We start from the raw sequence: 27,725 nt of genomic DNA, 5'->3' as shown, positions 1-27,725 counted from the left end.
AATTGGCTAAGGCAAGTAAAAATCCTTCTTTACCCCCAAAGTATGCGCAAGAATAGATTAAAAAATTTGCTAAGGGAAGGAAAAATCCTTCTTTACCCCCAAAGTGCACCCAAGCATTCAAATGGCATCAAAAATCAAAATTTTGGCTAGGAAAATTAAAAAACCTCCACCTTCATAGTGGACAAAAGCATTCAATTGGCATGAAAATAATATGTATTGGCTAAATATGGAGTAATTCTTCCTCTCTCTCCGATATGTGCTCAAGAATTATAAACTTGTCCCAACATGATACCATTCATACACATTATCTACATTGCTAAGTCTAATGCTCTGCTTGACCTTGAGCTTGGTTTTCACCAAGTTCAGTATACATTTCCCCTTAGGTGAAAGGATGAATGACTTTTTCAACCCTCGACTATTGCTACTACTCCACAGGTTGTCATATTCCTATGTAGATAGGTTTGGCCATCTTTAGTATCATGTCTTGTTCTTGGAAGAGATTTTGGATGAGGGTTTCACTATAGAATGGTAAGCTTGGTTTTCACCAAGTCCAGTATACATTTCCCCTTAGGTGAAAGGATGAATGGCTTTTTTAACTCTTGACTATTGCTACTACTCCATAGGTTGTCATATTCCTGTGTAGATAGGTTTGGCCATCTTTAGTATTGTGTCTTTTTCTTGGAAGAGATTTTGGATGAGGGTTTCACTACAGAATGGTCCTGGGAGGGAACACCGAATACTCTAGTGAATTCCTTTGGCTAGAAGGTTACTCCTACCATGTGCCCCAAGTATTGTGTTATAGACTTGTGTAAATGACAATCATATCCTACAACTATCGTATGTAGTACCAGTTTGAATTCCTGAAAGTTGATTATAGACAATAGAATTATTTTGTCTATCTCGACCTTTTGCAAGGAGTCTTTTATGTGATCATCAGGAGTGCTTTCTGACCATGTGTGACATTTTGTGTCAGTAGCACTCTCAAACATGAGGGATTTCACCATCTCCCTCTCATGCTTCTGTTGTAGCTTTGTCCGTATCTTCTTTTTCAATTTGGATGTCGCCATATCTATCGTTGTCTTTATATTTTATGAACTCTATGTGTTGGGGTCCCCATAACTACCTCTCACCATTGTCATCTTCTAGCCGTACAATCTGCTTTTAATCCTTTAGCCATACAACACTTGTACGGTCCTTACTCCTTGCACTCGTCATGTGTCTTTGCTTGTCCATATAGACCCCGTTGATTGCAATATTCTTGTGCGCACAATGTACGTGAGTCCTTATTTGTTTCGTCTAGTAAGACCCTTTATGTTTGGTACAAGCTGCATTTACCCTGTTCGTATGAGTCTATATCATACGACCATGTACTTTTGTACAACTCCCAACTGTATGGGTGTTCTGTCCCTCCTCCATTGTACGAGGTTGTGTTGTATGATAGCCAATTTGTTTAGTACACTCTGTTTATATAGTGAAGATTTGTAGGGTGTCCTTTGCTGGTATGATGATCGTCTGTACAATAGCAATACTTTTACAATATTGGTGTCTGTACGGTTCACTCTTCCACACCCTTTGTACGACTGTTTGATTTCCATTCTTTTGTATGACCACAAACTTATCGTCCTTGTCTCCTTGCAATTTCCCCTTGTGCAACATCACTTAGAACCTCTCCCTCTTGTGATAGCTCTCCTTAGTTTTTTCTAAACCATCAATCTTTTTCAATGACAATTTGTAGATGTACGCTTTTCTTTCCAGGGCTATGATTTTCTCAAAACATTATAATTTTATAAGGAAAGAAAAATTCCTTTACTTCATAGCCCTTCTAATGTTACTTTTATTTCTCTCATTACCTTCCTTAGTTGCCCCTTATTTATTTTTTAAGGATATTTTCTAGTCTTGCCATTTTCAGAAACAATGTTTTTCTTTTCACTTTTTTCACTTTTCTTTTTTCATCCACAAACTCCTAGGTTCAATCTTTTCAAATTCTTTTTTTTTTTTCTCAATTTCATATTCTTGACTTAAAATCTTTTACAAGGCTTTCATACATTTTTATTTGTCACTTTGTGAGGGGCATGTATCCTTGCGTCCTTGGCCCTTTGTGCGTTTGTGTTTTATTCTTTTTAAATTTTTTCTTCCTTTGGTGCAGATTGCTTCTTTTAATTCCTCCAGTCTTGCCATCTTTATCTCACCTCTTTGCCTCTTCAGTTGTTCATTTTCTTTTCTCATTCCTTGTGTTTTGTTATTGGAGACCATAACTTCGAATGCGTATTCCCACATATAGGTTCCTAGAGGTATCTTGTAGCATTTGTTTATACAATACATTCCAATGCATTTGAGAGCAAATATCTTGTCCATTAGGGGTGCTTGTCCCGTACCCTTGTAAGTCATCCATGTGGCAACCATTGTACTTGCAGCACCATATTTGCTTCTTCTTCCATTGTTAGAGGTCTAACAAGGTTCAAAATTATGTTTCTTAATGCATTGAAAGTAAGCAGGTATAGAGTTTCCCTTCCTTTGGCATTGCATTTTTCAGTGATGTGTTTAGTGTAGTCATCCCCTTCTGCAATGCACAAGTTGTCAGTTTTCATGACCATGTTTAGCCATGACCTTGAGAGTTACAACAAAGTCTTACAACTCTATCTCCTCCATGTCCCCTTGAACCTCATCCATCTCCTGGGTTGTTCCTCCTTTCGTTTCCTTTTGCCTTCCTCATCAATTTCATATGCCACATACCCTTTTGGCCTCCCTTTATTAGGTGCCTTCAGTTTCTAGTAGTCATTTATTCGTACCCATAATGTCAGTGTATTGAATAGTGCGTTCGTAAGATGTTTACATACCCTGGGAACGAAAATACCTTCTATATGCTTTCTTGCGAACAGTTCCTCTGGTGCCATCATGGGTTCTGTCTATTCAAAGTTTATCTTGTACGATTCTTCTGTTATCAATGGTTACTCTTCAATCTCCCAAGTGCATCCGATTGTAGTCCCTGTTGGTTCTATATCCCAACATGTTGATTCCTACAATTGGTAACTTCCTCTCTTGATAGATTTCTAACTTAGATCTGTTTATTGGCTCCTTGATTGATCTATTGTCCAAGGTGGTGAGTTTTATGTTGTGTTAGTCGACACCTACCAAATGGAAGGTTGACGGCTAGAGTGTTGGCCTTCCATGTCTCCTCTCAAAATAAATTCATGCCGGAGCCTTCGTTGACAATGGTATTTGTTACCTTCCATCCCATTAATTTTATCACCATTACTAGAGGTTTCTGGCCAAAACCTATTGCTAGCAATTTCGGATTAGTGGTTGGACTGTTTCTTTGTTATTCCTTTGTCAACTCACCATTGCCTTGGCCGATTGTGCTCTTAGCAACTACTTTGGTTAGGACCACCTTCAATTGTGACATAGTCTTTGAGGCTTTCATCATGTACAGGTACAAATGGCTTGCAACATTTGTCTCATGATGGTGTTTTCAAACTTTTACTACAAGGGAGTACTGGCAACATCATGTGAGGTTCTTTCCTCCTCTATTACTTGTTTTTCGTTCCTCCTTTATTACTGTTGAATATTGGCCTTGGCTTCTCGCAGTCTTTCCTTCACCATATGGGGGTCAGGGTACATCGCTTTCTTCATGTGATGTATGGTGATCACCAATACCTCCTCGAGGTGTTTTTGTCTAACATATTTGCTTTCTTCTACTTCCAGAAGTCAGTGTCTTCATAGTTGCCCAAACCACACTACTTGCACAACAAACTTCCATTGCTCTGGGTCGTCCTTTCGCATCTTACTGGATTCGGCTTCTAGGTCGTATTTTTTCTATTGTTGTTACTGTTGTTCCCTTGTCGACTGTTGTAGTATGCACCTAATGAGGCATTGGAGTTTGCAAGTGGCCTTGGTGGTGTGCTTGGCAAAGTTGCCTACTCCCTTTGGGTGAAGAGCATTTGTGTGCTTCTGGTCTTCAAGTTGTACGTGCCTTCCTTAATGGAATGAACTAGTACCAGACAAATGTTAAGGAAGGATTTCTTTGGCTAGTTGACCTTCGTGCAGTCTTTGACTTTGTAGTTGGTGCACCACAAATCCTTGCCATCATTAGTACTTTTGTTTTCTTTGTCATCCGTTGACTCCATCTACATCACGTCACTCTTTAGGGTCAACATCATGTCTTTTCTTGGGGTTATCTAGTCTTAGATTCTTTGTCGGTGCTTCCAAACGTATTATCATCGTCGCTAACTTTCTTCTCTTGGGATGTTTTGTTTTCACTGTGTTGTCATCAATTTTAACATCACAAAATTGAGCCAACCCTACGGAATTTTCTCATGGATTCGTAGGCACATCCTCTTTGTTTTAACACAATGATGAGGCATCATGAAAACAATTCAGTATATCCAAATTGTTCTTTGTGTAGGCTTGTCTATGTGTTCTTTTGAAGGGTTTCTATTGAGATTATCCCCAATTTTTTGTAGGGAAGAGTTTTCCTTCTCCCATAGCAAACACTCGATTTTTGGTTAACTTTCTCGTCTTTTATTTTTTTTTCTTTGTTTTGTAAATAGTTTTTGTTGTTGTTTTTGCCTTAGGTGAATAGCCCTTGGAATTCCACTCGATTCGAGCTTAGGTCCAAAATAGAGTTGTCTAGCTCAAGTTATATAAGGGGCGTGGGGTTTTCCAGGTCAACTGCATATTTTTATTAAAAAACCTCATAAAAGTGGGCTTATTATTGATAATTGCACGATATAAAGTTATATTTGATATTTAAAGTGGATTTTGTGGTCCATTTTAAATTTCAACTCATTCTGAGTAGATGTGACCATAGTTTTTTAATGTTTCATGAAAATAGCTTATTTCAAGGTTATTTTTCATGTTACTTTATTAAAAATATAGTTAAATATTAAATAAAATTACATGAGACAACTTAAGTGTATAAGTGGGATTTTTATTTTAGATTGCATATATCTACATGCAAAATACTCCATGAAAATCTACTTTCAATAAATTCTAAGTCCCAACAGTATCAAAAGTGTGCTTTTTAAATGCGATTGCATATGTAATTGTGTTTAAAGTTCATTTTTAATAATTAAATGCATGTGTTTTTAAATCACCATTTAAAGTAGGTTTTTGAAACTCATTTACATGTAAATGTTAAATCAAGATGAATTCTTTATTCATTTAAAGCCAAAGTGGTGATTTTGGACCCAAATACATATGTTTTTAATTAAAAAATATGCTTTCCTTTAATTCTAAGTCATTAGTGGCGATTTTTGAGCCAATTGCATATGGTTAATAAAACATGTAAATGCTATTGAAATGTGTGTTCATACTTGTAAATTCCACTTGGAGCAAAAGTGGAGATTTTATATCATGTTGCATATATTTCCTAATATGCATATACTTCTAAAAATGCGTTTTCATTGGCAATTGAAATGGTCAACTAAGGGTGGCAATTTTTGGTGGATATGCATGTATTTGATAACATGCATTTGCTCCCAAAATTGTGTTTTCCTCTATCTAGGGCAAAGTGGCGATTTTTTGAGGAAGAAGACATTGTTTTTTATGTGCGTTTCACGCAAGAAATCCCATTTTTCACTTTCAGCGTGAATTTGGAGGGTCATTGTGCATCATCTTCATATGTAAACACTATCTAAATGTGCATCCAAGTATTAGAAATCCTCGGGCACATGTTTTCACTCAAAAAAGTCACCTTTTGAACCCAAATATAAGGTATTTTGGGCATTTTTCAGAAGTGGCATTTTTTGGAGTGATTGCATGTCATATGTTACATGCTTTTGGTCAAAAACAGCTCGTCTAGGGCACGTTTTCTACCAAAAGCATTGCATTTCTTGGTGGATTTTGGTTTCCAATCATTCCAAAGAGCTTCCTAAGGTATGTATTTTATTTCCAGCTTGTTCTTCATCATTCCAAGCTTAAAATGATGCCCTAAACACCATTTTCGAATGCATTTGCACATGGCTTTAATTTGGTCAAAGTTTTAGTTTCATTTTTCGTGCATTGTATCTCTCCAACTATCTCCACATGTCCAAATTCGAATCTTGACTATCTTCAATGTTTGAAATTCGAAATCTATATAAGTCTTGTGATATTGGACAAATCTAAAATCCTAAATCTCTTGGATTTCTTTCAGATTTGCTCAAAATTTGGATTAAGATTTGTTTTCTCATTTTTGGTGGAGTTGAGGTAAAATTCCTTTATTAGTTCCCTCAAGGCATTGATGTATGTATTTGTTTGCTTGTGAATGCAAATCTTTGTCATTTCCATTTTCAGATTTGCATGTTTTTGTGCATATGAAGTTGTTCCTTTTGTCTTCCGTTCTTCTCCAAAGTTGCATATGCAAGGTCTCATATTGTTGAGATTATGTGTGTTGCACACATTGCATAATATTGTTATATTATATTATTTTATTTTATTATGTAATGTTGCACCTAGGAGCACCTAGATGGACGTGCAACATTTAAAGATTTCTATGAGATACACTTGATGAGTTGTATTGTAACATTGTGATAATATTTGATGTAATTATTTAATATTGGGGAAAATAATTAAATATCCAATATTAAATGTGGGGTCAATGGGTTAGGTAGCACACGGTTTTAGCACATGGTTAATGTAATACCACTTGGTGGTTTTGTGGCACTTGCTACTATACAAGCAACCACAAGAGTAGTTGTAGAGACAAGACAAGTAGGGCAAAAGGCAAAAAGAAAAGTCGAGCAAGACAAGGCTTGATAGGTTAGCCAAGGGAGCATGTGTGACGGTTGGAAGCATAGCATGGGATGTGTGTTTTCATGCTTGTTCACATTGATTGCTTGGTTGTGGCTATAGCTTTGAAGACTTCCATGGTTGTATTGCAATGGTGATTTTGCTAAATAATTTGTGGTGATGGATGCTTTTGGACGCTCGGTTTTTCCCTCAATGAGTGTTTCCCAGGTTATATCTTGTGTTACATTTTTGTGGGTATGTTGTCTATTCTTTTGCATGTGGATTTCAATTACATATTTATTTTAGATCTATTATGGGTTATATGGAAACTGTTATAAATTTATTGCAAGTTTCCTTGCACGTCTTAATTGCATATGCAGTCATGTGTAAAATCCTGTTCTTAAAAGAAAGATAAGTTCGTTTTTCCCTCACATGCGAATGCAAGTTAAAACCCCACAATTATGCATTCTATATACCTCCATATGGTTGGCCCTATGGTTAATGTCTGTCCCACATGCTTACCAATAGAGTTTCACATTTTGCACTTGTTAAAACATGAGATGCTCAATGTGTTATTTATCTTTCCGCTTGCTCAATCCCAAGCTTGCTGTTCGCATATGCAATCCACTCTAAAAAATCTGTTTTTGGTTATTTTAGCCATTTTTGAGCCATTCTGAGCTTGACCCATTTGTTCATTCGCTGTCCACAATCATTTCATCCATTCTCCCCATCCATACCTTGCCTAAAATATGTGTTTTCACAGCAACTGCTTGCTGTGGACTCCTCATATGATGATGTTCTTACACTATGGAACCTTCATATAACAGTTGCATAAGCACACCATTTGGCAATGTCAAGAGATGTTACACCAACAAAAGGGAAAGCGACTATTACTGGATTAAATGACATTCTCAAGTCACTAAATCATCAACTCGAGTTGCTGGACGAGAATATTGGTGCCAAGATCAGCGTGATGGAGATTGATTTGGACGTCTTGTGTGAGTACGAAGTCATCACATCTATTGAGATGTACCATGATTATGCACATGTGATGACCAACAAAGAGCACATTCTACAAGGACTTGTCAAAGATGCAAAGGTGGCAGTAGCCAGGATAACTGAAAGCATGAACAGAGAGACATTCAGAGGGCTATCACGCGGAATCATTACTGAAAATAACAGACTCAAGAATCAAGGAGATGTTCTCACAGAGTTTGCAGAGGTCATCCACTTACAGCTTTACATAGATGACTTCAACATTAGTGTAATGGCTACATTTGCAAGATGGAAGTATTCATTGAAGAATTTGCAAAATCAAATGGAGATTCGTAATAAAGAGATAATTGGAACAACAAGCTATACTCAGGAAGGTTACAATGATCTCGCAACGCACTAGTGAACTAGATGCTGTAGTTGTATGCAAGTGCCTATGAAAGTTTGGAGAGATGGTTGATAGTGATACCATGTGAATACTTCAAATCAAATACTCATATGCTTTAAGTAGAATAGTAGTAAGAATTCTGCATGTAAAGAGCATCTATGTTGTAAGTACAAAATAACATGCACTTGTGTAACTAGCTCATGTAGTTAAGTTGCAATCGCATTAGGCATGCAATTTTGAACAAAGTCAAAGTAGTTAGTTAGAGATAAGTCAAGGTGGTTGAGGTTGTTCCACTTTTTCCTCCACCTTTCTCTCTTTTATTTTTCTATATAAAGGTGAGAGCTCATTGTAAATAATCATCTTTTTGCAAGGCAAGAAAATTCTACCAATTTGTATTGTGCACTCTAAGACTTTGTGCTTGGATGTAAATCAAATTGCTTTCAATAAAAGAGACAACTTGCTTTCAAACTTTGTGTTGATTCAAGGTGTTATGTGATGACATTTTTTGGATGTTGATTGTGAGTTTTAGAGGTTCACTCAAGAGGGATTTGAATTTAATTGTGCAGACTTTGAGCTGCCTGTTGCATTCAGAGCCAATTTGAACTTTTGAAGAGTTTGTGCTGTAGGAGGACAAATTGTAAAATATAGCAGTGGCTGATAATTTAGAGCTAAAGACTTTGGGCTTCAGTTCTAAGTGTTTTTATTAAATCTGATAATTTTGTAAGTCGTAGTTAGTGACATACAAATTTTTTAGCCAACACATTGATGATGTCCATTGCCTGATCTTACACATCGACATATAAAGAATGGGATCCACCAATGAAGAGGTCAACCCTTCAATAAACCATCTCTTTGTTTGCACATTGGCTAGTAGGTTTGCAACGTAAGAAGCAATTCTTTGAGCCTACAACTATAGGCTTGTTCATCCTCATTTTTTTCCTTGCTTCATATTATTGATTTTTGCTATTATTTCATATTCATCTCTCAACAATTTAAATTCTTCTTCAAATGCTCTCTTTAGGTTGTTCCAAGTTGTTCTGTACCCTATTGGTAAGTCTTTGCACCCTACAGGGTATAACATGCATCATCGCTAATGATAAGTAGAGGATGAGAATCCTTTTCTTTTGAGTTGGAGAGGTGCTCACGATGATCAATAATATGACGAGATGCTCCACTATCAATCAGCCATGTATTACTGTTAGTAGGAACATTGCTAGAAATTGCAGAAATAAATAAGAAACCTTAAGAATTTTCACTCGACGCTCTTTGAGGAGAAGAGTTCTCAACAATTGCAACATCGGCTTGAGGCTTTGGTCTTGAGGTACAGTCTCTAGCAAAGTGTCCAAATATGTCACATTTGAAAAACTGAATCCTAGAAAAATATTTCTTTTTCTTGGGATTATGGGCTGACTCAAAATTCTTATCTTTTGATTCTTCCTGAATGCAATCAGCTCTCAACCTGTCAAATTTGGGAAGATCATCACTCTCACTGACACCTTGAATGAAGGATTCCCAAGAGTGGAAAAGTTGACGTCTTAGGGTGATATTAACCCCCCTGGCTCACACTACTCAAACTAGGTAATATGTATTTTCAGATGTTTTTAGTTATTATAGTAATTATACTCTTTGACTATGGAATACCACTCAAAATATTATAAATATTAATGCCAACTACCAAAAAAGGGATTGCACTTGCAATTGAAGATTTGCTAATAATCACTTGCAAAGCTAAATTCTCAACTAGCTATGAGATGAAACTGTAATTAAATACCAATTTCCTAAACTTTGAGGTTTATTGCAATTAAAGTTTGTTAACTACCGCTTTGACAACAGAACAAAGAATTACAATGATGCAATTAAAACTTGAACAACAGCATGCTCGATTTGCAACAGGGATAGGATTTTGCCTTCACATCATCTATTCTCTACATCTCGTTTTTGTCAGTAACAGTCACTCAAAAGGGTTGGGCAGACTCATGCCAAATCATGAGAGATAATGGTGCAGTCAAACGCCAAATGCAACGTCAATAATAGGGCCTGTGCATGTGTCTCAGGCAGCCAGTATGCAATCGCGACCAACAGAAATTAGCGATGCCTCCAGCTGTGTTTGGTAGCGCTGAAATGATGAAGCCAAAGGAGCAAAATAATGCCGCCCAAAATCAGTATTTTAGACACCCAAATTCATTAGCTGGACGTCCAATCATGTAGATGTAACTTGCACAGAAAGTGGAGAGGTAACATCCAACCTTGGAGATAACCAAGCAGCCCGATAGGGCTCTCAACCCTTTCAAATGTTCTCTTGAAAATACCAGAAAATGCATGCCGGAGTCGAGGAAATCATGGCATTGGAAGACAAGAGTTTGAGACGCCAATATTGTAGAATTAGACCACGCCAAATACAGGAAACTCTTGGCATTCAAGCTGGAAATCCAATACTCCAGATTGTCATACAAATCACACACATTGGGGTATCCTAAATTATCAAATTCTTTAGTGGCAATTCTTATATTAAGTCCAATTTTCAGAATAAACCCTCGCTCCACAGTAGATATAATTGGGCACACAAATCAATATTCCTAATCACCAAATTCTTCAGCAAGCAAATCACTTCTCAACCACAAAAGACATAGTATGAGAAGTTACTAAATTTAGACACCAAAACTCAAACCAAATCCATTATACTTCAGCAATGGATTGTATTTACCAAACTCAGTTAAAGCCTCACAAGAGATTAATAAAAAGCAATAGACATTTGGATGCCAATACCTCACAAATGGAGTCATATTTATCATGAAATTGTGCAACTTAGCTTTCTCTTCACACTTCTCCCTTAAGAGGCTTCAACTTGACAACACCAAATTATAACATGAAATAGCTGTTACCAATTTAACATACCTCCTAAATTGCTATGTTATGCTTGCCTTTATACTGAGCTAGGTGTTTTAAGTTGCTGAGCATACATATTACAGAATGGAATGGATGCAGAAAGTAAAGCACAAAAATCAATAAACAAGTAAAATTGATCGTTTTTATTCAAGATACAAGTACCAAAATAGTACATTTTTTATTGAGATATTCAAAACTATTTTGATAAGGTACAAAGTGTTCAAATTTTAAACAGTACTTAATACAATGCATTCAGATACCACAGAAGCATTCTCGGCTCCTAACGTAATATCCGAATAAACACACTGTATAAACAAAAGAGGATTGAAAAGATAAGGGGAAAGGCCTCCATTGCTTGAATGGAAGGATCATTGATCTAAATGTTGAAGAAGGTTTGAGCCCACATCTCCATCTAGGAATAGACCTGCAAAAATGAAAAAAAAGGAGGGTCAGTTCATACGAACTAAGCAATGGAAATCTTTCCAATTATCTCTACACTACTTGGTGCTCCTATAATGTAATTATTCAGATAACTGCATTAAAAGATGTGAAGGCAAGAGAGATATCTGAAAGCAAAACAAGTTTTATGCTAATAAGTTTGTTTCATGTGCAGATACAAGTATGAAGTTTGATGTTGTTGAAGGATCTTGCATAAATTACACGCATGAAGCCTTTCACTGAGACATGTAGAGGCCAAGACTGAAGGACTGAGGAGACTATCGAAGGAACACGCATAAATTACAAGCGTGAAACCTTTTGGTCAAATCATGTAGAGGCGAAGGCTAAAGACATGGGGAGATTGTTGAGGGGGCATACGAAAATTACATGTATGGGACCTTCTAGTTGAACCATAACAAAAGATTGAAGACACGAGGAGATTGTCAAAGGGACATACATATGTTACAGGTATGAAACCTTTCAATCGAATCATGGAGGAATTGGAACTCTACAAGTATACAGTCAGGGATAAAGTTTTCAAGCGTGTACAACAGAGAAGATAACAATCAGAAAGAACATAATAAGCAAAATAGGTAGCAAGCTACAGGTGGACTCAAGGATTGATCGGCAAGGTTGTAAAGATAGGAATGTGAATATGAAAATAAAAGTGCAAAGGATAAATACAGAGTGGACTAGAGATGGTAAAAAAATAGAGTATGAGTTGCAATCACCAAGAAAATACAGTGATATTGCGGGGCACATTTTGGGTGATTGAGAAGGAATCAAGACAAATGATTTCTGGGTTATGACCAAAATAGGGTGATTTAGGTAGTTGCGCACTTAGAATCCCTAGAAAAACAACGGAAAAGGAGACATCGGTGATTTTCTGAGAGCATCATTTTCTGAATTTTACATTTGTTTGTAATATTTAACATTAAAGATTCTTAGAGTTTCAAATAAGCCCCATTCTCAGTATGAATAGATGCACATATAGAAGAAAGCTTTAGAAAATAATGGCAATTAATAAACTTCAATTTCATATGGATTAAGGCAGCTATAATCATGCTCACAATCATTGGCAATGTCAATAGGCTACAACATAAACAAAAAGATGTTTATGGTTTACAAGAAGGAAATTTCAGTCAAGAGCAGCTTGCTGTTGCTGTAGGGCTATGTGAATGGAGGGATGGAATAGCTCTCATAGAAGATGAGAGTACAGGGTATATATTGCCGAACAAAGTGCTATTGCAAATTGCTAAGACGATGCTTACAAAAATACATGTGTTGCGGTCATTTATCAAAGGCAGACATCCTTTTGTTGAACATAGTCTTGCTGTTGTACTTAGTGTTATTAAACAAGCAAAGTTAAAAGGGACAAAGGCAATGAATATTGCATCATAGCCACCACTCCAAACTCCTGATGAAAAAACAGATAGGGAGACGCCATAGATTGATAATCAGCCTTTAACTATATCTGCTGATACAACTACAAAAGATATGTGTCATATTCTCAAACCCACGATGATAATCTTTCATCAAGTGACCAGTTGGACATTGAAATTACAATGTTCTCTAGGAATTCAAGTGATACTAAAATGATAGATGACAAAGATTCCTTTTCCCAGGAAGCTAATATTGGAGAAATTGATTATAGTGAGAAAGTAGCAATTCACAATGAGAGAAAGTCTTCTGCTGTAGTGGGCCGTGCTTCTGCATCATCATTTTTTGGCAAAAAATGGGATATTGCGAAGGAAAGCTAGCCAATTCTTAATGATGTTAAAAGGAATCTGGATTGCCAATCCCCATCAAATAACTTGCTTTCGCTGCAGGCTCCAGAAGGTGTTTCTTCCAAGAGATGCGAAGAACAAAACCTTGTCAACAAAAATCAGTGCGTAAAACAAGAAGATCTTCATTCAAATGGATCTACGGGTTGTTTTAATTCTGGAGATTTTATCCCAACTGAGAGGAACACATCTTATCAAAATTCCTTGGATCCAAAGTTGGCCATTGAGGAGGGAGCTATAGTGGATAGAAACATAGTTGTGTTAGAAGCTAAGGAGCCATTGGTCCAAGCACAAAAGAGATTAGGATGGGGCTTGGGAGCTATGTTGGGATCTTCAAAGTCGAAACAGAAGAGTGAAACGAGTTATAAAATGTATGACACTGAGCAGGATAATGTAAGAAACAAACTGGAGCACATCAAGGCATCAATAACTCTTCCATTTAAGCCTTTTGTTAGAACTTGTGAAATAACTTCAAATCAACATTCTTCCAAAACCATGGAAAACTCCAGCAATCAAGATCTCACCACTCAATCTTCACAAGTTGAGAAGGATGGTGTTGTTTTCTGCATGAGTACAAAACATCCAATAGCTGAAATTGATAACACACTATCAGTAATTAAGATGGATGGAGATATGGATAGTGGTGAAGGGAAGAAATGTAGACCATGGCACCCTTTAAAAGTCGGGGACAAGGTCAGTGAGGTTTTGTGCAGTGAAGCAAAAAATACAAAAGCTGAAATAGCGATTGCAATGTCAGCAACGAAGAAGTTGGCTGGAATTGTGCACATTGAGGAAGGAAAGAAGTATAGAGCATGGTGGCCTTTGGTGCAATTTGAGGGGGTTGGAAAGCTATTTGTTTCTACAGAAAAACATAAGGAGCTACCTCCATCATTATCTATATTGCGTCAAAGACAGAACTATAAATATCAATCTAGTCGCCAATTACTACAGAGTGCTCGCTCTAAAGCTTGTGTAAATGTAAATGACTTACAAAATGGAAAAAGTAGAAAATGTCCAAGAGCCGTAGAATGAGATAAATGCAGAGCACTCGCAGCCACAATAACTATGAAATAGCAAAAAAAAAATGAAACTCACGTGAATGAAATGGAGCCATGAGATGCAGGATACCATTAGCCACGACTTGGACAACAAGCATATTTCCATCCAACACAAGAAATAACAACAGATTCATGGCTTCCGAACCCACAAACAATAGAAAATTGCAAGGAGAAGCTCTCATGGCGGCTAGGGTTTAAAATCCTTCTTCTCCTTGTTTGTGTGAAAGTGCCATTGAATGAAACCAAATGTTTATGACTTTCACCTTTTGTTGGATTTGATCAAATTGAGCTCCATTTGATATGATTTCAGGTCCGCCCATGATTTTGAGGAGAATTAAAACTATTTATTGACTTTATTTGATAAAAGTTGTTATTAATAATAAATAGTTTTTTAATTCTATCTTGGTCTAAAATTAGAAATAAGAATTATTATTATATTAGTTGATTTATTATCAATTAATTAATAATAGTTTATTATTTTGAACAAAATAATTTATTATCATTTGCATCAATCATGTAACTAATGTTAATAAATTGATATTTATAAATCTTTTTTTTTTTAATTTTTTAATTTTTAATTTTTTTTAAAGAGGGGTAAATGCTTTGACCTGGCGCTATGAACTAGTGAGGCCACAAATGGGGGACCTCATCCCCATTAGATTTGAACCTTGATGGCAAAGATAACAACTCAACAACTTAACCATCACAACATGCCACTATTGGCATTTATAAATCAATTTGTTAATGTTAAGTTAAATGCAATAATAATAATTAAAAAGGGAGTTAAGGTGAGTTTCAATTTTTTAATGCCTAAATGCAAGGGTATGAAGTTCAGTGGCTTTTTTTAGACTCACAAGTCGAACTCTAGAATGTGAAGTCAAATATGGAGCTATTTTTGGTGTTTTCAGAGTCTTTTTCAGAAGTGTTAGCATGCATGACTAGTCAAAGGGCAATTTGAGTTTTCCATGCAGTGATGGAGCACTTTAGTGCTATTTTTGGTGATATATGGAGTAGTTATTCTAGTTTTGCATATAGTTCGTTATAGGAGCCTGTTTTATGCATACTTTGCATATTTTTGATGAGCTTTACATGATATATTTCTGGGTTGATTTTGAAATCCGAGTTAGGGTTTTTTACATGATTTTGAGGAGTTAGAGGTAGTTTTCCAATTAGCTATCAATTGGACAGGTGGTTTAGAGCAGTTTTTAGGGGCTTCTTCATTATTTGGATCAATTTTGACTTATTTTTTCAGGCATGATCTTGAAATCCGAATTACGGTTATGAGCTCTATTTATTGTATATTCACCTCATTAGGAGGATCTTCTTTTTCAGATTCAGATTTGTGCACATTGCAAATTTTGAGTTGATTGTAAGAGCAATTTGTAGCAGAGGTTTTTCAGCATTGGTTATATAGATTCAGCGATTCCTTCTCATCGACTCTTGTGCAATATTGTGGATTCTTTACTTTTATGTTCTATTTTTCCTTCATTAAAGTTATATTCCTTATTGCAGGTTTGAAGCTTGATATGTGTGATTATAGGTCTTTGTTTGTGTCCTTATTCTTTTTTGCAGAAAATTGGTAAAGCCTAGGTTTTCCTTTCGAAGTAGGAGATTCCGGGTCCTTGCATAGAATCACTTCTGTAGTTGTGTGTTTGTCTGAGTATTGTTAATCATTTGTATCTTGCATAATTTGTGTTGATTTGATTAAAGTTACATACAAAATCATCGATGTATCATCTCATTTAGGTTAGTATTCATTATTTGTCATTCACTTTTCATCCCTTTTCCCGCATATAATTTAGGTTTTAGTTGATCACTATTTAGAAACTAACCTAGCTTCCAAAGACTCATCTCTCGTTTTAGGACAACCCACCACCCGAGAGAGTTTACATGCTTCAACAGGATAGCTAGATTTTGCATCTTGCTATAAGCGCAATCTTGATTGACAACAATAAAATAAAGTGCTTTAATAATAATGAAGCCTCGTTAATAACTTCATAAGTATGACCTCCACCAATAATATGCCCAATCATATGCAGATGATTACTAACTGCCACCACTACATTGCAAAATATAGTAATCATTCAAAATTATACTTACTATAATAACAAGTCTACCTTAGAGACCCTCAAAATTCATTGTCAACTCATGAGGGTCACCATAAGAATTGACCTAACCAACTACAGAAGCCTGCTAAAAAAGGGGACATTACAATCCTCCCTTCCCAAGATTGCTTGTCCTCAAGCAATCCGGTAACACAATGAACTCTAACCTCCACCCGGATCCCATAGGAAAAAGCATGTGACATCCCTATCATCACTGAACCATCTCCATACTAACAACACCAACATAACAAACAACACAAGCTGTAAAAGAACACTCAATACCCATGTTGATGACATAGGAACCAAAGTATCACAAGAAGGTAACTCCATAGATAGCCTCGGTATGCCCTCTTTCACTGCATCAACCCAACCATCCTGCCAAACATCAGCCTTAGGTATAGTCAAACTTTGCATCTTGTAGATGTCCTATACATGGGGATCGAATATGAAGTTCTTTGCACTCATCATCGTATCTACCTTATTGGAACCATGATCATCCGCATCGAAATCATTAGGCTGCTATGATTTTGCAGTCTCAGTCTCATCATAATAGACCCACATGGTACGGTTCGCTGTGCCCTTAGGCCTCAATGCATAAGTGTGACCTTTACAAAAAGCTTCCTTGCACCAAAAACAAAGTTCTCTCCTCAGATCCTCTCATGAAACTTCAATCTTCCGTGCTGATTTCCCCTTGTCCTCAATAACTAGTGGGTGCTCCTCATCAACAGGCAGAGAGGTAGAAGGCTTCAAAGCAAACTTTCCTCGAGAAGAAGATGACTTGAGATCTCTCACCTTTCTCATAGCCTCTTGTAAAGTAGATGGATGCCATAGTGTGGCTCAACTAATCCCTTCATAAATTACATCGCTCTCCTCCGCTCTGATATGTCATATACCATCATTGAAAACCTCTAGAACTCACCGTTGTAAGTCTCTAAGCAACCGGTTTGCCTCAGTTGAATTAATTCTTTGAAATATACCTTAGGATCCTTCTTATCAAATTTTCTTTGTTAATCGATCCACGTACTCCTAATAGGAAGTAATTTGATCATGATGCAAGGAGACTAACCCATGGTACTACGAGTCATGGGCTACTATGTCAAGGTACAACACAACTAATCTGATAGTGTCCTCCTCACTCACCAGGCACAATGCCAAATATGTGTCGAGCATATGGACCCAAGTTCAAGGTGTTAGTCTGCCATTGCCATTGAAGTGCTCCAGAGTCATCTTACTCACAACTTCTTGTAAATCAGTTTGCCTAGGTCCTTGTCTCTCAAGTGTAGACTTACCTCTAGATTGCTCCCGCTTTTGTGTCAAGAATCTATCAAAATTAAGGTTCTACTTGATTGCTTGTGGCAAATCATCCCACTTAGCAAAGTGTGCTACCTCGTCATCCATGAAAGGAGAGGCCTTAGTCTTAGTACTGACCGCATCTTTCTCATGTCTCATAAATGTAAGCCTCTGTGGCCTATCATAGGTACCAGTAAGTCTAGTTCTGTCAATCTTGTCAACTATCCTGACTCGGTCCTCTGCTCTAATCTTGTCACCATCTTTGGAGTTGTCATCTATACAGGACTTGTATGAACTAACAGAATCATCTTGAGCACCTCTCTCCCTATTTTGATCTCTAGGGAGTGCAATAGGCTACATGTTAAAAAGCTGCTGTAGCACCTCGGCAAGATGTTGCTGACCATGCACAAGATCGCTCAGAATCTCCTTGGCCTCTCTATCAACGTTGAAACCAATATCAATATCTCTATAACTTGTTTTAGTTCAACGTCCTAGACTACCAACACACCCCTGTCACCCATAGTACCAAATTGAATATCAAGTCTTCTATCACCAGCTGGAGACGTGTGATCTCTGTGGGTATAATGCCTACCTAGAATGAAATTTTGAGCCATAATGCACCAAATGATAAATCTCTGAACCCAATTCCTTGCAAAATGGCAAGAAATCTCTTTGATACCACTGAAATCAACCGCACTGACTCGTACTATTGCAATGCTAGGTATTTCCAAATGTTTTTATTTCTTGTCCTCTTTAACTTTGGAATACCAACTCAAAATATTATAAATATTGAAGCAAAGATCCCATATTTGATAATGCCAACTACCAAAAAAGGGATTGCTCTTGCAATTGAAGATTTGCTAATAATTACTTACAAAGTGAAATTCTCAACACCAACTCAAAATATTATAAATATTGAAACAAACATCCGATAACTGATAATACCAACTACCAAACAGGGATAATGCTTGGAATTGAGGATTTGCTAAAAATTATTTGTAAAGTGAAATTCTTAACTATGAAATGGAACTGTAATGAAGTACCAATTTCCCAAACTCTGAGGTTAATTGGAATTAAAGTTTTTTAACTACTACTTTACCAACAAAACAAAGAATTAAAATGATGCAATTAAAACTTGAACAACACCATGCTCGATTTGCAATAGGGACAATATTTTGCCTTTTCATGATCCGTTTTCTATATCTCCTATTCGCTAGTAACAGTCTTTCACCAGGGCTGGTCAAACTCACACCAAATCATGAGAGATAATTGTTAACATCCATGGAACTTCTGCAAATGTTTACATTCCTATATGATTCTATTTGGGCAGATTTCTAGAAGAGCAGACTTATAGATTTCTGTGTGTCTTCTAATCTACAATCTAGCCCTCCCTTATACCTAACTCAAGGGGCATGTTCATTGAATGGACATGTCCCTCTCTAGGTCGGCCTACTTAACAACATAATTGTTTCCTCGAGATTGGTGCCTATTCCAAGAGTTACTAATGGTTAGTAATTGACTAACCACACTAGTAAATAAGAAGGCTTATAAAAGCCACAAGGAAGATGTCGATATGTCTAGAGGGGACAATAATGTTCTAGTGACCAATACTTAAGGGAACTCATGCATCCAGACTAGACTGATCTGAAAATCAGAACACTTGTTTTGTCAAAGTTACAAGGATTTAACACTCCCTCTTAACTTGATAAGATAAGTGATAGAGACATATCTAGCAACATCAGTAGAGATGACTAAGCATAGATATACACTCTATACCTTTTGAATTTCAAGCATGATGTATCATTATACAAATGACACCTGAAAACACATCATATTACAAATCTTGTAATATAAGTTATCACCGGAGCTTGTGATCAAATCACTAAACATCGTTCGTAATACAAACTATCAAATCACCTAGGCTTGTAACACAGGGTGTTTGACAACGCTTGTGATATGACGTATTACCTGAGCTTGTGATAACAGTATTGCATAGAATGCAATACTCAGGATAAAGGCTAGACAATAATTAAATTCTCCCTTTACCCGAGTTGTGACGTCTGGAGTTTTATAAATGTCACTGTCGCAACATAATCTTGATTTTGTCCAAGATCTAGATTCTACCAGCAATCCATTACTAGAATGCCTTACACAGGATAAAATCCGGAGAATAATTAAATTCTACCTTTATCCAAGTTGTGACTCATAGGCACACAACATGATCCTGAATTAAGATCTGCCAGTACACTGGATAAAATCCGGAGAATAATTAAGTTCTTCCTTCATCCAAGTTGTGATTCATAGACATAGACATAGAAATGCCTCCATCACAACATGCTCTTAAATTCATCCAAATCTGCTAGTAGTCCTCTACTGGTCAGAACATTATCTCAGAGATCATCACCTCTTATAATGTCTTTATACAAGTGTTCATTATTTTAAAGATCATCACCTCTTAAATAACAAACACAAACGGTGGATCCCCATAACAGTCAATATCCTGACAAGAAATTATCATAAGAATACAAAACAATTCAATCATACTTGGATCTTTCCTGAGATGATCACTCCAAGAGAGGTTTGATAAAAATACCTTCTTTCTAATTTCCAGTACTTAAGGATAAAGTCTAGAGAATAATTAAATTCTCTCTTTATCCAAGTTGTGATTCATAGACATTGAAATGTCTCTTTCACAACACAATCTTGAATCTATTCAAGATTTGCTAGTTGTCCTCTACTGATTTAAAAACACCATAAGATCATTTGCCATCATTGCAAATTCGTGCTAGAGGATTGTTTTCTATTACTGCACACTGATGTTGCGAGACTGTTCGCTGAGAAATGCTTCCACACCATGATGTTTATAAAGGTAGGCCCATCAGATGGTTGCTTACTTTAGATTTTCCAGAATCCTACTGGATATGAAATCTTCCGAGCTCCTTATTCAAAATTGCCTTGATTAGATGTCAGACTCCCTTTGAATCCAAAATTCTTTCCTACAAGAACATTCTTCAGAAAACAAAATCAAGGCATATACTCTTATAAAAAATACAAATGAAAGATATTATAGACATAAGTGAAAAGAAGAGCTCAAGTACAATAGATACTTATCTTTCCATCATAACCTTGATGAAAGCTTTTGTATTTTATGAGTATACACCATATTGATCCTGGGGAGTCAACTTGATCTTCTAGGTACTCTCTCAGACATATAACCTTCTTATAAGATGATACTTATGATTCTCTGCTACAAATTCTTTATTACTTGGGAATCAATAAGGCATGGTCTACTCCCTCTGAGTCAAGATTCACCATTGCAGATCATTTAGCTTCTCCTTTTGTCAGGAAGGCATACCATGCTAATATCAATGATCTTAGTGTCACAACATAATGTCACTTTCTTCCCTCCTTTCTAAGAGGACCAATACTAATAATCTGAATAGTCATAAGGTTATATAGAATGCATCTTTTCTCAATCCACAATCATTAACACTCCCTCTTGGACTTGAGGGAAGATCAAAAATGCCTTGAGTAAAATGTTTATCTTAATTATCTATAGTCTCATGATGTAATCTTTATTCATGTGCATCTCATTAGTGATTCTATCCACAAGTTATCTTATTAATGAAGTCCCTCTCAAACAAAATAATAGAGTTTGTCTAAGATGATAGAATCATTTGTTCTTATTCCAAGGTTCCCTTTTGTAGTGGATCAAACTTATTCTGAATGGGAGTTTCCTTCTAGTAGAGCGACATTCTGCTTGCTCACTGTAAATTCTCCAAATGTGTTGATATCCAGTAACTGACAAACAATTTTACACCTGTTGATGATCATCTCAAATCTGTCTACAACTAATATTGATAATGGAGATATTATCGTTTTCAAGAAATTTTAATAAAGGCAATCTACAGGTAGGACAAAAATCAAATCCGCTGTGCACATCGATACTTTAGATTTTCTCAAATGTTATTACAAGTCAAATAGGCATTCAACCGGTACACATGCATATCGAATAATTTTGCTCTATCTTTTAAATTATAGCTTGTAATTTAAACAAGGTCTTTTCTTGCATGAAGTTGTATCCTAGAATTTTGTTTAATATAAAGTGTTTCAAATGACTTCATCCCAAGGAGCAACAATTCCTAATTAGAGTAACAACTCTCACAGCATTTCAGAGCTCTAACCAAATTTTCATTTACATAAGTTTGTGAACAACCTTCAAATGAAACTCAGACATATGACTCTTTTAAGGTAATTAACCCATATCTTCTATTAGAAACTTCTGTAGCCTGAATTAGTATCTGGCTCACATCTTTTATCGTGTAGCACTTTAACTCATAATCAATTCAAATGTTTCCACACCTTAAATAGGCTCTGTTCGGTTATACCTTCCACTATAAGCTATGCAACCGATTTGTTAACATAAACAAACAAATTTTATTGGGACCTGTCTAATAGCTTGCCTGCCCAATATAATTATAGTGCCAATATATTATGATTCCTTAATATGTGAAGGTAATCGAACCATATATGTGGTCGAGTAGATATACGTCGACTCATGTGCTTACATGCTTGTTGCGGACATTTTATATGCATTATATTTTACTTGGCTGCAATTTGTAGGTGCTTTCTATCGCATAGGGAGACCGGGTTGGGCATCGGTTCTTATGATAGTATATCTTCTCAAACCTGCAGGTTCCAATTCTAATTGATACGGTATGAGGGCATCATCGTAGTGTGCTCCATATTCGCACATGTTCATTCTGTTTATTTTGGCCTTTCTATCTCAACTCTTGACTCCAACAAACATACACTAGCATTCATCTGTTGTACACTTAATAATTAGATTTGTTGCCAATCTTTTCTCTGAGTAATGATCATCCTCCTTGATATTGATGCTTTATAAGAATGAAACACTTTGCAATGTTAATTTTCCGCTTCATAAATTAAGTTTATCATATTTAGTTTGATGCAGTTAGTGAGGGGTCCTCATATACCCGTGAGGCATGCACAACCAACAAGGAAAGATAAGATAAGATAAGATAAGATAATGATATTAATGCCCAACAAAAGACCAAAAAGAGGTGGTCTATGGGACTGAAAGATTACAACAAAGCAGGGCTGAAGCCAATAGGAGCACACAAAGGTGTCCGAAGAAAAGCAACAACAACAAACAAATACAAGCAACAGAAAGCACTAGGAGGCTTTCTTGGGCGAGAAAAAATTAGTCACAGAATGATACACGTGTTGATGCGTAGAGGTACTACACTGTCTTCGGCCTGTCCCAGAAGAGTGTTGCTGGTGCTTATAAGCAGAATGGGATCTGTCGCATCTAGAAAGCTCACTAGGCCGAATAGAGCTAGAGGGCCTTTTCACACCACGCAAGGGGGATAAAGGTGTAAAAAAGGCAGTAATGAGCTGAGTAGATGAGTGTCGGTGTGGAAGTAGAGTTTGAATCATGCTATCTCGGAGCATAGTGGCCTCACATAGATACAGTGCAAGGCATCTCTGATCATAATAGCTGAAGAAATCATAGAGAGAGAAGCACTCTCTGAACAAACAAAAGAACCTCCCTCTGATCTCATAATAAATAGGGCATCGAAAAAGAAAGTGAGCCTCATCCTCCACCTCCCCTAAAGAACAAAACAAACAGGTCCGCTCCTCCCTGTCAATATGATGATCCAACTGAGCCCGAAGACGGTGGGAACCAACTTTGAAAGAACCTAAAGAGATCCGCAGGGCATGAGACCAACGTCGTGAAAGATAGCTAGGCCGGTCAATAATCCCATCTGAGATCTCCAAAAAGTGTGTCGCATAAAAAGACATCCGTGGGCGTAATCCACCAGGAGGGTTGACCCAGGTAGCAGTAATGTAACGTCTATAAATATCAAGACGAACATGCTCATTCAACTCTTGCCGAGAAGGGAGAAGATGAGCAGGGGCATCCAAAGAAAACTGAAAAAGGGGGGAGATGATCAATATCAATCCCAATTGAACTCAGCAAAAAAGAGACTTGTGCATACGAACATCGCGCACGAGCACCAGACTCAGCAACCGCCATGGAAACCGAAGAGCAATAAGCTAAATAGGAGTAACGATCACAGTCTCCAGCCATATCAGCAAACCCACGAAGGCGATGAAGAAACCAAACTAAGTCAAAAATGGGCGCAAGTCTGAAAGGATGAGCCTCGAACTCAGCAAGAATGATGCCATGAGGAGTAGATTTATGACATCTGATAATGCGCCACAAGAACATAGTTTGGACCTGCTCAATCGAGGCCCAATCAGAGCTAAGCAGAAAAGGACCCCAAATCACAAAACTATAAAGAACAGTCGGTCGTACAAGAGCATCTAGGAGAGATAGCTTAGACGAGGTATCCTGAAAGTGATGTCTGAAGCACTGTTTCTCAAGCAAAGCAAGAGAACCCATGCCCTTATTAACTCTGGGCTGAATAGTAGGTCTCATGCTAAAACGTGGTCCGGAAAACATAACACCTAGATACAAATAGGATGAAGTAATCTCAATCTCCTGGGCCTGAAATGTGAAGTGAAGATGAGAGGTCTTTAAACAATTAAAGACCATGATCCAAGTCTTACCCAAGTTAACCACCAGTTGTCTCTGATCACAAAATAAAGCCAATCTATCAAGAAGTCTCTGTAACCTGTCAGGAGAGGAAGCAAGGAGAACAATATCATCCGCAAAGAGAAGGATCGAGATCAAAACCTGATAAAGATAACAACCATCACTCGGGAGCGAAGACTCCAAGAGGAAGTCCTCCAGCTCATCAATATATAAACCAAATAAAGTAGGAGAGAGAGGACAACCCTGCTTAACCCCAATAGTACAATGGATCGGATTTGAGAAGCCAACAGGAGTCCGAAATCTGCCGACCACAGTCTCATATAATATCATAATAGCAATACATAGCATCTCGGAAATATCGATCTCTGTAAGTCTCTCAAACAGAGCCACCCTAGGAACAGAATCAAAAGCTTTGTGAAAATCAACACAGCAACAATATACCTTTTCCGATCTGTGTCTGGCCTCCTCAATAATAGCCCGTAGCGTGAAGATGTGGTCCATAGTCTAATAATCCGTTCGAAAGCCCACCTGTCCTCTAGCCCTACAACCAATCCTGTCGAGCTCCGTTGATAGCATAGTATTAAGAGCAGTAGCATACAGTTTGGCAAAAGTGTCCCCAATCATGATGGTTCTGTAGTTCCTCGAATCAGAGGCAGGCCCAGTCTTGTGAATGGGATGAATCAAGTGCGTAGACTAGGAAGCTGAAAACCTAGTGTGAATCACTCTATTAAAAAGAATAGAGAGATAGGGACCCAGAACTGAGGCACCGAACTTGAAAAGCCCAGTCTAAAAACCTTCCTCATTAGCAGCTCTACTACATTTCATGGATCTGATAGCCTCATAAATGTGGGAAGGGGTGAAAAGGCGGACGTAAGGAGGTGGGGGGGGTGAATGGAAGGCTGCCCAGGAATATCATAAAGAGCCATGGTATGCAATGCAAGGGAGTGAAAGTCAAGGGTGGAAGGCGGAGCGGGATGACGGGGGAAAAGAGTACGCCAAAAGAGCTAGGGATTGCTAACCAGTGTGGAGCAAAGTGACATACACTTTGAGACAGTGAAGTTACGCTTCTTACTCTGAAGCAAGCGGAGATAAGACGAGCGAATACTGGCCAAGTCAGTGGAGTGAGCCTCAAAAGAAGAGCGCATAGCACGATGAAAGGATTCGCAGTTTGAATCAAACCACTGGTTCATGGGGCAAGTATTACGATGCTTGCTGCGAAGGAGCAAGGGAGGGCGGTGAGGGATGGAAAGGGTGGCAGACTTAAGAATAGCCTATGCAAGTAAGTCAAACATGGAGGTGGCCTCAAACGAGTCAGAGAACCCCGAAGGGTTGAGGAGTTTGTAAAGATGAGCGGAGAAGAGCTCACAGTCACCATCAATGAAATGGAAGTGAATGGGCAAGTGAGCGATAATAGAAGAATGATGAGGTGACATGAGTGAGGGCGCAAAAGAAGGGGAGAGCCTACATTGAATGCTGAGGAGAGAGTGATCCGCAAGAGGAAGGTGCAAGATGGTGAAACTACGAAAACATGGGATGAAGGAGGGATAGGCAAGAACATAATCCACGACACTAGCACCACCACCATGAGGCCAACAAGTGAAGATCTCAGAACCAGGGAAGCAAGAGAGGCCATTCAGGATCACCAAACTAGAAGACTCACAAAATCGCAACAAATGTCTACCATACAAGGTTAACGGCCCAAGAGCATCCTCAGAAAGTCTATGAAGCCCTAAAGCAGTAGGATCAATCTCGGTGGAGCACATGGGGTCAAAGCGACGATCATAAAGTGGAGTCTATAATGCTTTGGTTCTCGCATTGAAATCCCCGAGAATAATAATGTCCCCTAAAGCAGTAAACTTAGAGATAGTCTCGCAAAGATCAATAAAAGGATCACCGTCATTAGTACCATGAATAGCATAGTGAGATATAGCCGGTGGAAAGTAGCAAGCAGCCAAGTAGATATCCCTCTGACGATAACACTTACGATCAATACGGACCCACATAAATCTGGCAAACAAATCTAAGTGTACGATAGAAGTGCTACTGAAAATATCATCCTTAATCAAACAGGCCACACCCGCTAAACCCCGCACACAACCCGAAACGCGAACCTCCTCCCTAAAAACGGATAACCACTAGAAACCTGTGACACCTGGCAGAGGACGCACAGGACTCTCGTGAGTCTCTGATATGACAAGAATATCGGCGGAACCCACAACATCAAGAAGAAGACCAATTAAGGACCATAAAGATCCATTACCATTCCAGTGGTTAACAAGAAGGGAGCATGTGGGGGCCTCCCTCTTGTCCGACTGCTAGTGGGACCGTCATTTGGCCTTGGGGGCCTGCCTCTTTTCCCAACCACTTGGAGGAGAATCTCTAATAACAGCTCTCAGATTTCTGATAACAGCCCATCTACCATCCTGCTTAGCTTTAGCAACAATACCACGAGCATGTTTGAGCTCTACAACCTGGGACTTCGTGAGATCTTCATCCAAGAAGATCTTCGAAGGAAGGGAAAACAACTTCCTCTTAGCACGGAGAGCCTCAAGCCTGTCTGCAAGTGAAAATAATTTGATAAAAAGGACATCCCCATGTCCAAACTAGCACCTATCCAACGTAATCTCGATAAGACCAAGTTGATCACAGAGGAAAGAGCATCCTGCTGCGAGAGGATAATGGGTAGAGGGGAGTCCACGAACCCGCAGATTGAGCTCACGGACCCACCTCACACGCTCATCCTCAATCTTACCTTGAACCATTTTATCAATATTGGCCAGAGGTTGAGAATCTGTGTTACTACAAACAGAGGCCCATGGCTTGACTTTCTGTTTCGTATCAGAAATAAGAGAGGAGTGTTTAGCTGCTATGATGGATTGTTGTTCTTTAATGGCATCAAGACCCTCCAATTGTGTGATGATAGAACTGATATTAGCTTGCAAACCCGCTGTCTCCTTAGCAAAGGTATCTGAGAAACAGTGAAACCGGGACGTATTAGAGGTGGTGGCACCCTTAAGTTCGGAAATGGTAATACTAAGGGAGGAAATTTGTTCTCTCAACTGAACATTGTCGGATTCAAGTTTTGGAATTCTGTCACACAACGTCCTCTGGTAAGTGTTGATCTGCTGGCTTTGAGTTGAGTCTGATTCCATACAGTCTGCCATAACAGACAGTAAGTAGAATCACAGCCATAATAGCAGAGATCACCGTGTGAGAGAAAAGTATTGCCTGCCTATACAACAGTAACCTCTACTAGAACAAGTAACAAAAATATCAGCAAAAATGAAACGACCTGCAATGCCTGACAAAACCCGACCAGTAGCAAATCATTGGAGCCATGAGAAAGCACGGGCTGCAAACAAATGGTCGCCACGGGAGAGACACGCGTCACCGGAGGTCATCTCATGTCTCGTGATCACAGTTGTGGGAAGATCACACACACAGCATGGGGGTTACAGTCGGGCGCGCAGGGATCCCAGCCGCGCGTGGAAA

The 27,725-nt window shown here is 38.0% G+C and overlaps 1 protein-coding gene across 4 annotated transcripts in view; it reads left to right on the top strand.

The window, feature by feature from the left end:
* The window catches only part of MMH-1 (MUTM homolog-1), a 228,987-nt gene that overhangs the window by 7,058 nt on the left and 194,204 nt on the right, over positions 1-27,725 (top strand). The window lies entirely within an intron of this gene.

The sequence above is a fragment of the Cupressus sempervirens genome, chromosome 5, assembly GCF_028749045.1.
Source record: "Cupressus sempervirens isolate cs-2001-9-10 chromosome 5, ASM2874904v1, whole genome shotgun sequence".
Lineage (NCBI taxonomy): Eukaryota > Viridiplantae > Streptophyta > Pinopsida > Cupressales > Cupressaceae > Cupressus > Cupressus sempervirens.
This window is presented reverse-complemented; position numbering and strand designations above follow the sequence as displayed.